We start from the raw sequence: 13,956 nt of genomic DNA on the forward strand, positions 1-13,956 counted from the left end.
CCAAAAATCCTTCCCAAATCTCAAACTTCCTGTGGGTCAGTTTTTACATCCAGATTTCCTCCCTGTCCCTTCATTCTCTCATTTTTCTAGGACACAGGGAGAGTCCAGTAGTCTTCCTCCCACCCAAACATTGTAGTTTGGCTCCATTGCAAAATATAAGAGCAGAGAGACACAGTTAAGGCAAAGCTGGAAGGGCTTTCATTGTGGTCACTGCTTGGTTGAACCAGCTATTGACACGCAGCCCTGTGCATTGGGCAATCCAGGGCCGATGGGTCCATACAGCCCTGTACCCCCTTTCTCCCAGGCTCAGTAGAGCACAATTCCTCCTCTACGTCCCAGGGAAAGTCCATTCCCTCCATTAGCCAGCTTTTCAGGGAAATCCAAGAAACTGACACCAGACTCGGAAGGGGAGAACACAAAACTTTAAACTATTTAAAGATGGGAAGTTGCTTTCATTCCCATGTAGACTTCAAGGAAAACCTCCAAGGGCTCTTTCCCCAGAGAGGTGTAATTCCCACCTTCCCGGGAACTTTGCAAATCCACCCCAGAACTGTGGAAAAGTGTCCAAGGCAGAGAGAGAAGAGTTAAATCAAGCCCAGACCTCAGCAATCTGTGTTCAATTTTGATAAAAATCTCTCTCCCTCTCCCCCACCACCTCTCACCCCCCTTCCTCCACCCCACAGCGCAGACACGTCTCTTTGTGTTAGGAGTTTGGATCTTGTTTGGGGCACCACGGTGTTCCCAGAGAACCCCGCAAGTCCACCACTTGTAGGCACATGTGGCAGACACAGCCATCCCACTCCCGGGGCAGGGCCGGGCGCAGCGGCAGCATCCTGGCCGCCCCGTCCTCCTCCTCTTCACCATTACCTGCCTCCAAACTAGATGCTCCCTTCCTTGGTTAAGTTCCATGCCTGGCGATGTCAGGGCCACAGCTGCAGGTGCTGAGGTCCCCAGGGTCAGGACCCCGTTCCTGCGATGCTCCTTCCTTCACTCACCCAAGGTCCCCCTGCGGACCAAAGCAAGAACCTTCTGCTCCCCCTGCCCTGCCTGCTGGCCAGGGGTCAGGCTCGCAAGTGGGAACCGCGGGCCTGTGAAGGGCTAAATCCCCCTCAAAGAAGGCACAAACTGAACCTGGAAAAGCCTCCACCACAAGGATGTCAGTTTGGGGGATACCGGCTCTGGTTGTCCACTTGTGACAACAGGGAATTAGATTTCAAAGCCACAAAAAACACTTCGTGAAGTTTTTCAAAAACATTTCCTGTGTCCAGATGTGCCAGTGCAGACACACTCACACGCACGCACGCACGCAGGCCCGCGGAGCCCCGCTCGAGCATCGGTGGCTCCTGCAAACACTTAGGGGAAACAAAACAGCCGCCCGTCCAGCCGCTGCCTTGCCTGCGCCCTTGCAGAGAAAGCCGAGGGGAGAGAGGCGTGGAAGTGCCGGCAGAACGCGTCCCGCGGCCGCCCGGCCCGGCCGAGCGGAGAGCACAACCCGGCCGCCGCACTTACTGCGAGGGCCCCGCGCCGCGCCGCCGCTCCGCAGCCCGAGGCCGCCGCTCCCCGCGCCCCGCGCCCCGCGCCGCGCCGGCTCCACTGCGTCCGCGGAGCCACCGCCGCTTCCCTCCGGCCCGGCCCCGCGCCCGCCGCCCGCCCCGCTCTGACGTCAGGCGTCTTGGAGCGGGATATTTATGGCAAGGACACTCTGAATTTCCCCTAGGTAGGGTTCTGACTGCGGCGCCTTGGGGTGTGTAATTTTCACACTTGCAGGCGGAAAGGAGGGGAGGGAGGAAGGGAGAGCGCAGCCGGCAGGGCGACGCAGACAATGAGGGTGGCTGTTTGCAACTTTGGCATGGAGCCTTCGCAGGGCTCCCTCTGTTTGGGAAACATGCACGGGTCAAGGAGCAGAAGTGGCGACCTGGGCTTTGGTTTTCTCCTGGCTCCTCCCCTGGGCCACAGGCCGAGAGACCTGGTCTGAGGGGGCCGGGGGCTCAGGTGCCGGGAGAGCCGGCGCCTTCCCCGCCACAGTGGCCTTTGAAGGGATGCCACTAAGTCCCAGGAAAGCGCGAAGGCAAAAAGGAATATAAATCAGACAGACCAGAACAGCTAATTAGAAGCCCTGGTCCACACCCTAACAACTTTTCCATTTCTTCTTTGGGAGTGTGTATGTTAAAAAAAAATAGAGAGAGAGAGAGTGAAAAGAAAAAAGAGTTTATTTTTATTAAATTACGTTCCACACTCCCTGCCTCTGCAGAGCTTTTCCAACTCATGCCAGTCAATTCATCTTGCTTCCTTGCTTATATACAGTTTGGGCCGTTTACAATAGCTCTTATTCATACTTCTAAAAATTGCTTTAATTTTTTTTTTTCTTAAATGTGATTGTGACCCATCTTCTTAGCTGGATTAGAAATTGCCTTAGTCAGGAATAACTCTCTCTTCCATGATGGGCACCATCCTCAGGGTATTTGATCTCTCTTTACCCCACAGTCCCAGGAGTATGCAAGCACATGGTGCCTGTGTGGGGTGATGACCCCGTGGAGTTTCCTAGGTGTTCAGGTCTGGATTCCAGTGGTTGTCTGTTTCTCCGTCTAGCTGATGGGACTTAGGGAAATGGCATGATTTAGGAGCCATCCTTCCGGAGTAGAGAAATAGATGTGCAATGCTTTATCCTTCAGGGTTTCCAGAGAGTGGAGAATGAACTTGAAAGTAATACACATGAGCCACAAATTGCTTGTACAGTAACATTAAGTGTGTAGGTATTCAACTCCCCATTAATGGGAAGGAGCACGGATAACTGAAAATCATCACTAAAACAATGCAACTCTGGTGAGCAATCCGTTAGCCCAGACAAGGTAGAGGTGGGGGTGTGCCTTAAACACAGTTCCAGTGCATTCAAGGACTTGGAATGTGTTTGCCCCCTTTGCCACAGCTAGTTAGGGGCTGATTGCCAGAAGGAGCCAAGCCTTGGGGCTGGGCTTCTTGGTGGGGGATGGCCAAGATGTTTCGGTTCAAGCCACAGAAGTTCAGAGCCCTGCCGTTGGGTCACTCTCAGGTGATACTCCTGAGAACTGTATTTCATGGCCGCCTCCCTCCATTCCCTTTCTCACATCAAGACTTCATTGGCAGGTGAGCCCTGCTCTGTAGTAGTCATTGAAAACTGGCTTCCAAAAGCCACTGATAAACCCCTCCTCCCTTGCCTTCTTCAACTAAAGAAACTGGAAGTGGGTAGTATCTACCACCCCAGGTTTCCTGTGACTAAGGATAGCTATAAAACCAAGTTCTGGCCAGTGAGGCTGCCATATTGAAAGCAGGGGTTAGCTTTCTTAAAAACTCTTTAAGGGAAGGTCATATTCCAATGGCATGCCCCTTCAACCCTTTGACATTCCACCTTTCCCCATGTCTTCTTTATTGGAACATTGATCTGATTCTTCTAGATACAGCTGCCATCTTGTAACCTTGAGAACAATACCTGGTCACTTGAGGATGGTGGAGCAGGAAGGTAGAAGTTGAGGCCCTAGATGGCTTCTATAACCAACTGCACCTCCCTCTGACTTCCTGCTATGGGAGAAAAATAAACTCCTATGTGTTTAAGTTATTATAGTTGAGTCTTCTGCTGTTTATGTCCAAATATAATCTTACCTCATGCACTCCCATCAATCCATCAAAATATAATATTGGGGTAATTCCTGAGCATTAGCTTACAGGGAGGACTCATTTTTAACAGGATACCTTACACGGGCATAGTTCTTCATAGCTTTCAAAGCCTATTCCTATGTGTCTTCTCTGAACCTCATAATTTGGGAACTATCGCTATAACCTCCACTTTTGTACACAGGCATACCTTGTTTTATTGCACTTCACTTTATTGTGCTTCACAGATATTTCATTTTTTACAAATCAAAGGCTTGCAACAACCCTGCATTAAGCAAGTCTATCAGCACCATTTTTCCCATTGCGTCTACTCACCTCAGGTTTCTTTGTCACATTTTAGTAATTCTCACACTATTTCAAACTTTTTTATTATCATTATATTTGTTATGGTGATCTGTTATTAGTGATCTTTGCTGTTACCGTTGTAATTGCTTTGGGGTGGCATGAACCACACTCATAGAAGACAACAAATTTAATCAATAAACATTGTGTGTTCCGACTGTTCCACTGATCGGCTGTCTGCCATCTCTCTCTCACCTCTGGCCCCCCTGTTTCCTGAGATACAACAATTTTGAAGTTAGGGCAGTTAATAACCCTACAGTGGCCTCTAAGAGTTCAAGGAAAAGAAGAGTCATACATTCTCTCACTTTAAATCAAGAGCTACAAATGACTAAAGGTTAGTGAGTAAAGAATGTTGAAAGCTGATAAAGCTAGACCTCTTGCACCAGTTGGCTGAGTTGTGAATGCAAAGGAAAAGCTCTTGAAGGAAATTAAAAGTGCCCCTCCAGTGAACACACAAAATGCTGGGAAAGCAAAACAGCCTTATTGCTGATAACGGAGACAGGTTCAGTGGTCTGGATGGAAGATCAAACCAGCCACATCATTCCATTAAGCCAAAGCCTAATGCAGTACAAGGTCCCAACTCTTGTCAATTCTATGAAGACTGAGAGGTAAGGAAGCTGCAGAAGAAAAGTTGGAAGCTAGCAGAAGTAAATTCATGAGGTTTAAGGACAGCAACCATTTCCATAACGTCCAAGTGCCAGGAGAAGCAGCAGGTGCTGATGGAGAAGCTGCACCAGGTTACGCAGAACATCTAGCTAAGGTCATTAATGAAGGTGGCTGCACTAAACAACAGATTTTCAGTGAAAGTGAAACAGCCTTCTATTGTAAGAAGATGCCATCTAGGACTTTCACAGCTAGAGAGGAGAAGTCAATGCCTAGCTTTAAAGCTTCAAAGGACAGGCTGACTCTCTTATTAGAGGCTAATGCAACTGGTAACTCTAAGTTGAAACCAGTGCTCATTTACCATTCTGAAAATCTAGGACCCTAAAGAATTATGCTAAATCTATTCTACCTGTGCTCCATAGAAGGAAAAACAAAACCTGGATGACAGCACTTCTGTTTGCAACATGGTTTACTGACTATCTTAAGCCCACTGTTGAGATCTGCTGCTCAGAAATAAGATTCCTTTCAAAATATTACTGCTGACTGACAATGCACCTGGTCACTCAAGAGCTCCAATGAAGGTGTATAGTGAGATTCCTGCCTGCTAATACAGCATACTTCTGCAGCTCATAGACCAAGGAGTCATTTAGACTTTCTTGTCTTATTATTTAAGAAATACCTACCATAGATAGTGTGGTAAGGGTATAGCTACCATAGATAGTGGTTCCTCTGCTGGATCTGGGTAAAGCCAGTTAAAAGCCTTGTGGAAAGGATTCACCATTCTAGATGCCATTTGTTACATTTGTTCATGAAAAGAGATCAAAATATCCACATTAACCGAAGTTTGGGGGAAGTTTAGAACAACCCTCATGGATGACTTTGAAGGGTTCAAGACTTCAGTGGAGGAAGTCGCTGCACATGTGGTGGAAATCGCAAGAGGAAAAGAAGTGGAGCTTGAAGATGTGATGAATTACTGCATCTCATGAGCAAAGAAACTGGTGTCTCGAGATGGAATCTACTCCTGATGAAGATGCTGTGAAGGTTGTTGGAATGACCACAAAGGATTTAGGATGTTACATAAACTTTTTGAAAAAGTAGCTTCAGGGTTAGAGAGAATTGACTCCAATTTTGAAAGAAGTCCTACTGTAGTTGAGATGCTGTGAAATAGCATCACACACTACAGAGAAATTTTTCATGAGAGAAAGAATGAATCAGTATGGCAAACTTCACTGTTCTCTTATTTTAAGAAATTGCCACAGCTGCCCCAGCCTTCCGTAAACACCACCCTGATCAGTCAGCAGCCATCAAAACCAAGGCAAGACCCTCCACCAGCAAAAAAGATTATGACTCACAGAAAGCTTAGGTGATAGTTAGCATTTTTCAGCAATAGGGTATTTGTTAATTAAGGTATGTATTTTTTTGACATAATGCTATTGCACACTTAATAGACTACTGTATAGTGTGAACATAATTTTTATATGCACCAGGACACCAAAAACATCTGACTTGCCTTATTGTGATATTTGATTGATTGCAGTAGTCTGGAACTGAACCCTCAATATCTCTGAGGTGTGCCTGCATAACAAAAGAAGCCTGCTTTGGTAAATGTCTTGCCCAAGATCATACAGTCAGCAAATAAGGCACCTTGAACTGTAACCTAGTCCCTCTAACTCCAGTTCTGTAGACTTTCTGCACCATCTTTAATGACACAACCAAAAGCCCAAAGAATTCTTATTTCTACTGTCATTGTGAACCATTTAATTCAACCAAGATGAAGCAGTTTGTAAGTGAATTCTGGAAACTGGAAAGTGCCACAGGCCACTGGGGAATTAAGTCCAGCACACTGTCTCCCCTAGCCCTGCTCACATTCCAGCTACCCTCTGACATCCTGCCCTGAATCCCTACAGCGAATCTTTCTAAGGTCACATGACCTTTATGATAAATCCAGTTGTGTCACGCTTCATTCTCATGTGCTTTGAAATGAATCCCATTCTTGAAGCACTCCTCTCTCAGGGACATCTTTGCCATCACTACGATTTCCTCTGGGCAGCTCCCCTTCCTTGTCCTTCTCCTCCAGATGTTGATGCCCTCCAGGGATTTGTCAATGGCCATCCTTCTCCTGAGGGCCACAGACTCTCCTTTGTGATTTCATCTTTTCTGGTGAATTCCACGGCAGGTCAATCCCTCCCTGGGAAAGTCAACCAGTGTCTCTATTCCCAAATGTATATCCCAACCATCATTTCCTCACAACTTTAATCCCATTTTTTTCCAACTCTTTTTATTGTCCAGTATATGGCAAGTATTAAATAAATGGAGTCTATTTTTAATTATTATTGTTTAAAAACGATGCAGGAAAATTACTAAGGCATAAGGGAATTTTATGACTGATTCATTTCTAGTATCAGGAGGTCCAGAGCGACCACCCTCCTTTGGAAGTCACACCACAGGCTGATCTAATTGTCCACAACCATAAGGAAATGTGGTGGAATTAATAGAAATTTAGTAGCAGCAGACCAAATGAAACAAAGTGGCAGACCTAATGAAAAATAAGGTTCTCACTGACTCCTTTTAGAGTTAACTCCTTTTACAATATCCTCATTAACTCATTCCAGCAAAGTGAGAGAAAAGAAGGAATTAAAGATGACATCAGACAGGGCCAGAGACTTCAGGGTGGTGGGTAGGGAGCACAAGGAAGACAGGAACAGGGGAGGTGAGCTGTGCAACAGAATATTCCAGGTCTGGGAGAGGGGAGTCCAGCCCTACCTGGGAGAGCATGCTTAGATTCCGTTGGGAAGAGGAGCAGGAGAAGCTGGTAAAATGTGTGGCTCTCAAGTGCTGAGGGGCTGTTTGTGAGGCTGGTGAGCACTGAAGTGTCCATAAAGTGAGAAAGCCCTTTCCAAGGTCATTTGATTCACACTGCACCCCCAGTGCTATCATGAACACAGAACCCTAATATGAGGAGGGGGTGTCTCCTCCTCTCAAGAATGCCAGGGAGGGGGATCCATCCTTGTTCACCCATCAGTCTCTGAGTACACGGTGAGACTCTAGGCAGCACACAGAACCGCTGCCTGTTCACTGAGGATGCGCCAATAGTTCACCAAGTTTGTCCTGGCTCCCAGAACCAGCCATGAACTTCCAGCACCCAGCCTATTTATGGGGAGAAGTAGGCTTCACGAACGCCCCTCCTTGCTCCCTCCCCAGGGATATAGCTCCAGGTCTGTGCTGCATGGACCTCGGTAGCACTAAGTTAGCCATTGTGGAGAATGAATGAGAATCCCACGAATATGCCATCTAATCAATATGAACCTCTGCATGAATAATATGCTCTTTTCCCTGATTTACTGACACAGACTGTAGAAGACTGTGGCATGAACTCAAGTGTTGGAATCAGAGACTTTGGTTAAATCCCCAGCCTTGCCTCTCATAACTGTGTGATCTAAGCAGGGCAGGTGACTTTCTGAAGTTTAGTGCTTGCGGTGGTTACTTGTACGGGTCAATTTGGCTGAGCCACAGTCCAAGATATTTGTTGGTGTTTTAGTGGGGGTGTTTTTTGCACGAGATTACATTTCAACTGGGGACCCTTCATAATGTTGGTGGATCTCACCTGATCAATGAAAGGCCTTAATAGAACAAAGACTGACCTCCAGGATTCTGCTAGCAGACGGTCTTCAGACTGCAATTCCTGCCTGAGTCCCCAGCCTGCCAGCTACCCCATCAGATTTTGACTCATCAAGCCTCACAATTGCACGAGCCAATTCTTTAAAATAAATCTGTTCATCTATCTGTACACACACACATATCCCTTGTTGGTTCTGTTTCTCTGGAGAGCCCTAACTAACCCAGTGCGCCTCATTAATAACAAGGGATGAAGATGATATTCTCGTTCCAGCCCAAAGTATTGTTGAAAAGGTCAAATGAGGCAAAACAGATTGAAGGCCCCACCTCCATGAATTCTTCTGCTACTGGGGAGGCAGAGAGACACTCAGAATTGTGAGGTCACTCCCATCTCACCACTTAAGCTGTCAGGATCATGCCATTGACCCCCTGGCTCTGCTTGGAAAGTGCCAACCTCTGTATAAATGGCTCTGTTAATGCCTAGAAGGCAGAAGAAGCTTATTCTAAACTGGACCCAGATGAGCATAGACATGTCACACATTAGGTGTCTTGATCCTGGGCCCAGTCCTGCTTCTTTAAATTACAGTGAGGGATGTCATCTCCATTGTTTAAAACAGGCCTCCTGGACTTTCAGTATTAGACAGTAACGTCTAAGGATACTACTAACAAGAGAAAATGTCCAGAGTTACCACAATCCTTTCTGGAAAGGGCTTATCGATACGGCATAAACTGCTTGAAGATATCATAGGTCCTCACGGTGGCATGTTACAGTAGCAAAGCCTCAGCATTTGGCAGCAGCAAACATGGTTTCTAATCCCAACTCTGGCTCTTCTAGCTGAGTAAGAACATTTAGCTGCTCTGAAAAATGCAGATTAATATGAGTATCGACCCCATGGTGCTGAAGTGAGAATTAAATTACAGAATGTTTAATTATACCTTACTGATGGCCATTATGCTTATATGCCTTCTCCTCTTTGCCCTTTCCCATCACCCCCATCCCTGCAGCAGACAGCTCCTCTCTTAGCCAATACTGAGAATGCACTTTACATTCATGTCCAATGCACCAGGGTCCTGGCATCCAACTCCCTGCAAACATCTTTGCCTGGAGTTAAGAAACCTCCCCTGCCTCTGACCTGACCACACCAAATAGGCAGCGACTGGAAAATTGCCCCCATAAAGGCCGTCTCCATCTGAGGCACAGGACTGCATTTTTAAGAAGCCTCCTCAGGTTCTCTGCTCTTTGAGGGTCGGCTCTGCTGCCTTGCCTACGTCAAAACGCTAAGTGTTTAACCACAAGACACACAATCCTGGGACACTGTGGCGGCAGCCCTCCACCCCCACAGCGAGGCAGGCCACGTGTGTGTCTAATCTGGTATGTGGCCCCCTGGCAGAGGCCAGTAAGGCACCACACCTGGCCAGCTGTGGGATGAAATAACACACAGAGTGTGCAGAGTGTGCAGAGTGGGAAGGGGGTGGAATTCCTTTCTGACCCCCTAGACCATGTGTGATCAGAGCCTAAGTTCCTCAGGCTGGGAAGGCCATTCCCGCTAACAGCCACAGCTGCTTATGTTATTTCTGGAGACAGAGGACATGCACAGTCACGACTGCATACAAACTCCTATTATAGTCCCATTTTCAGTAGCTCAAAACCCTTTGAAAAATAATGCTCAGGGCCACATGCTACAGTCAGCTTCAGGGTAAATTCTATTTTGAAATGGTTGGGAGAAAGAAAGCTTCCCAATTGATCTATATGAGGGTGAGGATGGATCAAAAACACACAAGCACGCACACACGCATGCATGCATTTGTTCTGCACTGAAAAATAATCTGAGACTGTTTCCCATCTTCAGGTGTCTGTGATCTTGGGCTGGCACATATGTGTGTGTGCAACTGAGCAGGGACTTGTATAAGACTGAAGGACTTCAGGATGAGCATGATGTGTTTCATCATTCAGTGGTTTTGTCTCTTAAAGGAAAATCTCTTAAAAATGGTAAAGTGGATGTCTTGCTGCCCTTGTCTAGCCTGGATTAATACTTAGTCCATAGGCACACACCTGATCATCTGATCATCTATATTTGCCTTCTTACAGCACTAAACTATGTTTTCTACCTTTATCTTGCATCTACCTACCACTTCAGCATTTTATTAAAAATAAAAATAATAATAATAATAGGAGAAATGTGGGATCAACATATAAATCAAGTACAAAAATCAAATGAATATTCATATTTGACCTGATGGTTTATAGGTCATATTGCATGATCAAAACCGAAAGTTTCTGTGATGAATGCCCTTGTACTGTTCACCATGTAAGAATTTATTCACTCTGTAAGAATTCGTTCACCATGTAAGAACTTGTTCGTTATGCTTCAGAAGATTGGAGACTGACGAGAATTAGGCTTGAGATGGATTAATGATTGTACATTGAGCATTGACCCCCCTATACTGAATTTTATTGTTGTTAACAACCATTTGATCAATAAATATGAGAGATGCCCTCTCAAAAAAAAAAAAAATGGTAAAGTGATGATGTTAGGAATCTGTTCTTAATAACCACTCAGTCACTTGGCAATCTGTTTTATCCCATTCATTTCTTTTGCTCAGTAACTACCTCCTCAACTGTGTGTACACAACCATACACATAGCTATAAAGAAAGAGAATACCCATTCTGATTGTCCTTGGAAAGAGCAAAGGACATTAGCACCTTAATGAATCCCCCTGTAAATATTCCTAAGCACAGATTTTCACATACTGGAAAGTTTCATAAACACCAAATAGGCCTGTTTGATTGCTGCATGTGTGTGATTTGGGACTTTAGTGTAGAGATTTTTTCTTACTTTCTTAGAAGAAGGAGGAGGAAAAATTGTAGAAAGAGGAGGAGAGGAACAAGGAGAAGAGAAAAGAAATCCTTCCAACAGCGACTTGTTCACCCATTCCTGCTAAGTGCCAGGCACTGTGATAAGCCCTGGATGCAAAGATGACTAAGATGGCATTCCTATCAGTAAGGAAGTGGCTAGTCTAGTGAAGAGACCATGCAATCAAGTTCTACCACATTCAGGTTAAAGAAAAAATAAAGGCATATGGAACTTTCAGAATTGCTGTGGTTAGGAGGAGGTGAAAAGCAGTAACACATTGCCTGCCTCGGGGGACTTCTCTGGATGAGGAAGAAAATACGTTCCCTTTCTGTCTCCCAAGCCAATATTTCCAAAATGTGTTCTACAGAATGCTGATCCATTTAAATGGCTTGCCAAAAAGGTAGGGGGAGGGCTCCTCATAGTCAAATCAGTTTGAGAAAAACAATATATTCTACAACTCCCCTAGACTCTTTGAGGCTTCACAGTGCATATAAGCATATTGAAGATGCTGAAAAGGCCTGCAACAAAGGAAATCTGCTTATCTTTGCATAGCATGGTATTCTCCTAATCTAATTCCTCAAAGAACCCATTTTTCACATCTACGAACATCCCAAAACTTTAAAAAAACAAACATTGCTTAGTCTGAAGGGGACCAGAAGAAATCTCTAAAGCTAAACACAACTGTAATGGGATGCTGAATCAAAAGTTTTAATCAGGCAGCAAGGTATAATAAATAAGAAATTCTAAAATTATGTTTTATAGTAGCAGCATATTATAAAAAAAGATCTGGGAACTTGTTTTATGCCCCCTAAAACACCTTCCTAGGAAAAGGATTGGGTGTGTGGAAGTTGAGAAAGAATGTTATGAGGAAGATTTCTTTGAGGGACCTACATCAGAATTCCTTCTCTTCACTCGATAATGAGAACAGCTTAATGGTGATAAGCCAAGGACCTCACTAAGTGCTTCCTAAGTTTGGGAATTATGGACAGTGTTGGACTCCAGCCTGGAAATCTAGAGGGTACCAGACAGATGATGAATTGATTTGGTGGTGGATCAAAGGAGAGTGGTTGCTTTATGGGGAAGGCTGGCACTCTTTGAGCTTGCTAGGACAGGGTTTAACACATGTTTCCTGAGGAACATATGTGGGCCACATGGGAGAGAAAGTGAGGCAGGAGGCATTTTTAGATCTTACCATAGAAGACTACCTGGAAGAATGATGGGACCCCAGTACTGAGAGTGGTGTGGAGTGGGCCACTGGAAAACCAAGCTGAGTGGGTGGAAGCAACTGAAATATGAAAATGCACAGTGTGTACCATAGGAGTTGAGTTGAAGGGGTCCACCTGGAACAGTCTGAAGAACCACAAAAAGGGCTCACAGGAAAAAGAATCCTATATATACAAAACCATTTTACAGTTATGCCAGTCAAGTAAAACCTTCTCTCTGGAAGCAGGGACTTCCAACTATGGCTAAGTAAGGAGACCAGCAAGACTAATCCTCCCAAAGCAATTGTAAATCTGGATTACATCAGCACTCTGGAAATCAACCAAAGGTATATGATAATCATAGAAATGTTTGTAATTTAAAAACTGATGAACTTTGGGTGAAAATAATGGGAATCTTTGGTGTTCTAGCTTAAAGCTGTATGGAATCATTGACTGACCACTGTAGTAGGAAGACACAAGATGACCTGTAGGAAGCCAAGCTTATAAATAAAAGTAAGAATAGTCAAAACAAAACTGAGCTGAGACATCAATGTCCCTCTACCACAAGTTTCACAAATATAGCCAACCAAAGTTACAAAACAAACAAATGAAACATCAACAAGCTTTGGGGAAAATCAGAATTCCAAAGTTGTACAAAGATTATCTTAAGTGTCCAGTTTTCAAAAAAAAATTACAAGGCACACAAACAGTAAAGTGTAACCCATGCATGAAAAAAGAAAAGCAGTCAACAGAAACTGAGTGTCCTCATGTGCTGAATTTAGCAAAACAAAGCAACTACTATAAATACGTTCAAAGTAATGAAGAAAGCAATGTTTAAAGAATTAAATGAAAGAGTGACAACAATGAATGAAAAAACAGAGATTCTGAATTAGGACACATATTTTTTAAAAGAACCAAATGAAAACTCTAAAGTTGAAAAACACAAGTAAAATGAAAAATTCTCTATAGGGCTCAGTAGCATATTCAAGAATGAGAGAAGAAAGAATAAACAATAGATCAGTAGAAATTACCAACCTGAAGAACACAGAGACAAAAATGAGAAACAACAAATGGAGTCTCCGAGACTTGTGGAACATCAACTGTGCCAATATTCATATAATGGGAGTCCCAGGAGAGAAGAGATAGAAATAGACAGAAAAAACATTTGACAATATAGTGGCATAATTTTTCCAAAATTTGAGGAAAATCTACTGTTATGCTCAAGATACTGATCCAAGAAGCTCAAAAATTCTAAATGGAATAAACACAAAGAAAGTCACAGCTTAACATACCATAGTCAAATTCTTAAAAACCAAGACAAAAAGAAAACCTTTTCTTTAAATTGAAGTACAGTTGATATACAATCTTAAATTGGTTTCAAGTTTACGACACAGTGGTTCAATAGCTACCCCAACTATATTGGGTAAATCCTTACCCCAACTAGTGCAGTTACTATCTGTCAACCTAGGAAGATGTTACAGAATCATTGGCTATACTCTCCATGCTGTACTGCTACCCCCATGACCACCTATATTATGATTGCAAATTTTTGTGCCCCTTTATCCCCCTCACCCTACTTACCTACCTACCCACCCTAATCCCTCCCCAGTGGTAACCACCAGATACTTCTCAGGGTCTATGAGTCTACTGTTATTTTGTTCATTTTGTTTTGCTTTGTTTTTAGATTTCA

General features: G+C 44.3%; 1 protein-coding gene across 2 annotated transcripts in view; it reads right to left on the reverse strand.

Annotated features, from left to right (window-relative positions):
• DAAM2 (dishevelled associated activator of morphogenesis 2) overlaps window positions 1-13,956 on the reverse strand; it is a 710,965-nt gene that overhangs the window by 104,982 nt on the left and 592,027 nt on the right. The window contains exon 1 of one of the 2 annotated variants that reach the window (XM_073224568.1): window positions 1,510-1,669. The exons of the other annotated variant lie outside the window; for it this stretch is intronic. The gene's annotated coding sequence lies outside the window, so the exon portion shown is untranslated. Of the gene's footprint in view, window positions 1-1,509; window positions 1,670-13,956 lie in introns of those variants that run through there. 2 annotated transcript variants of the gene reach the window in all.

This window comes from Manis javanica, chromosome 16 (genome assembly GCF_040802235.1).
Source record: "Manis javanica isolate MJ-LG chromosome 16, MJ_LKY, whole genome shotgun sequence".
In the NCBI taxonomy this organism is placed as follows: Eukaryota; Metazoa; Chordata; class Mammalia; order Pholidota; family Manidae; genus Manis; species Manis javanica.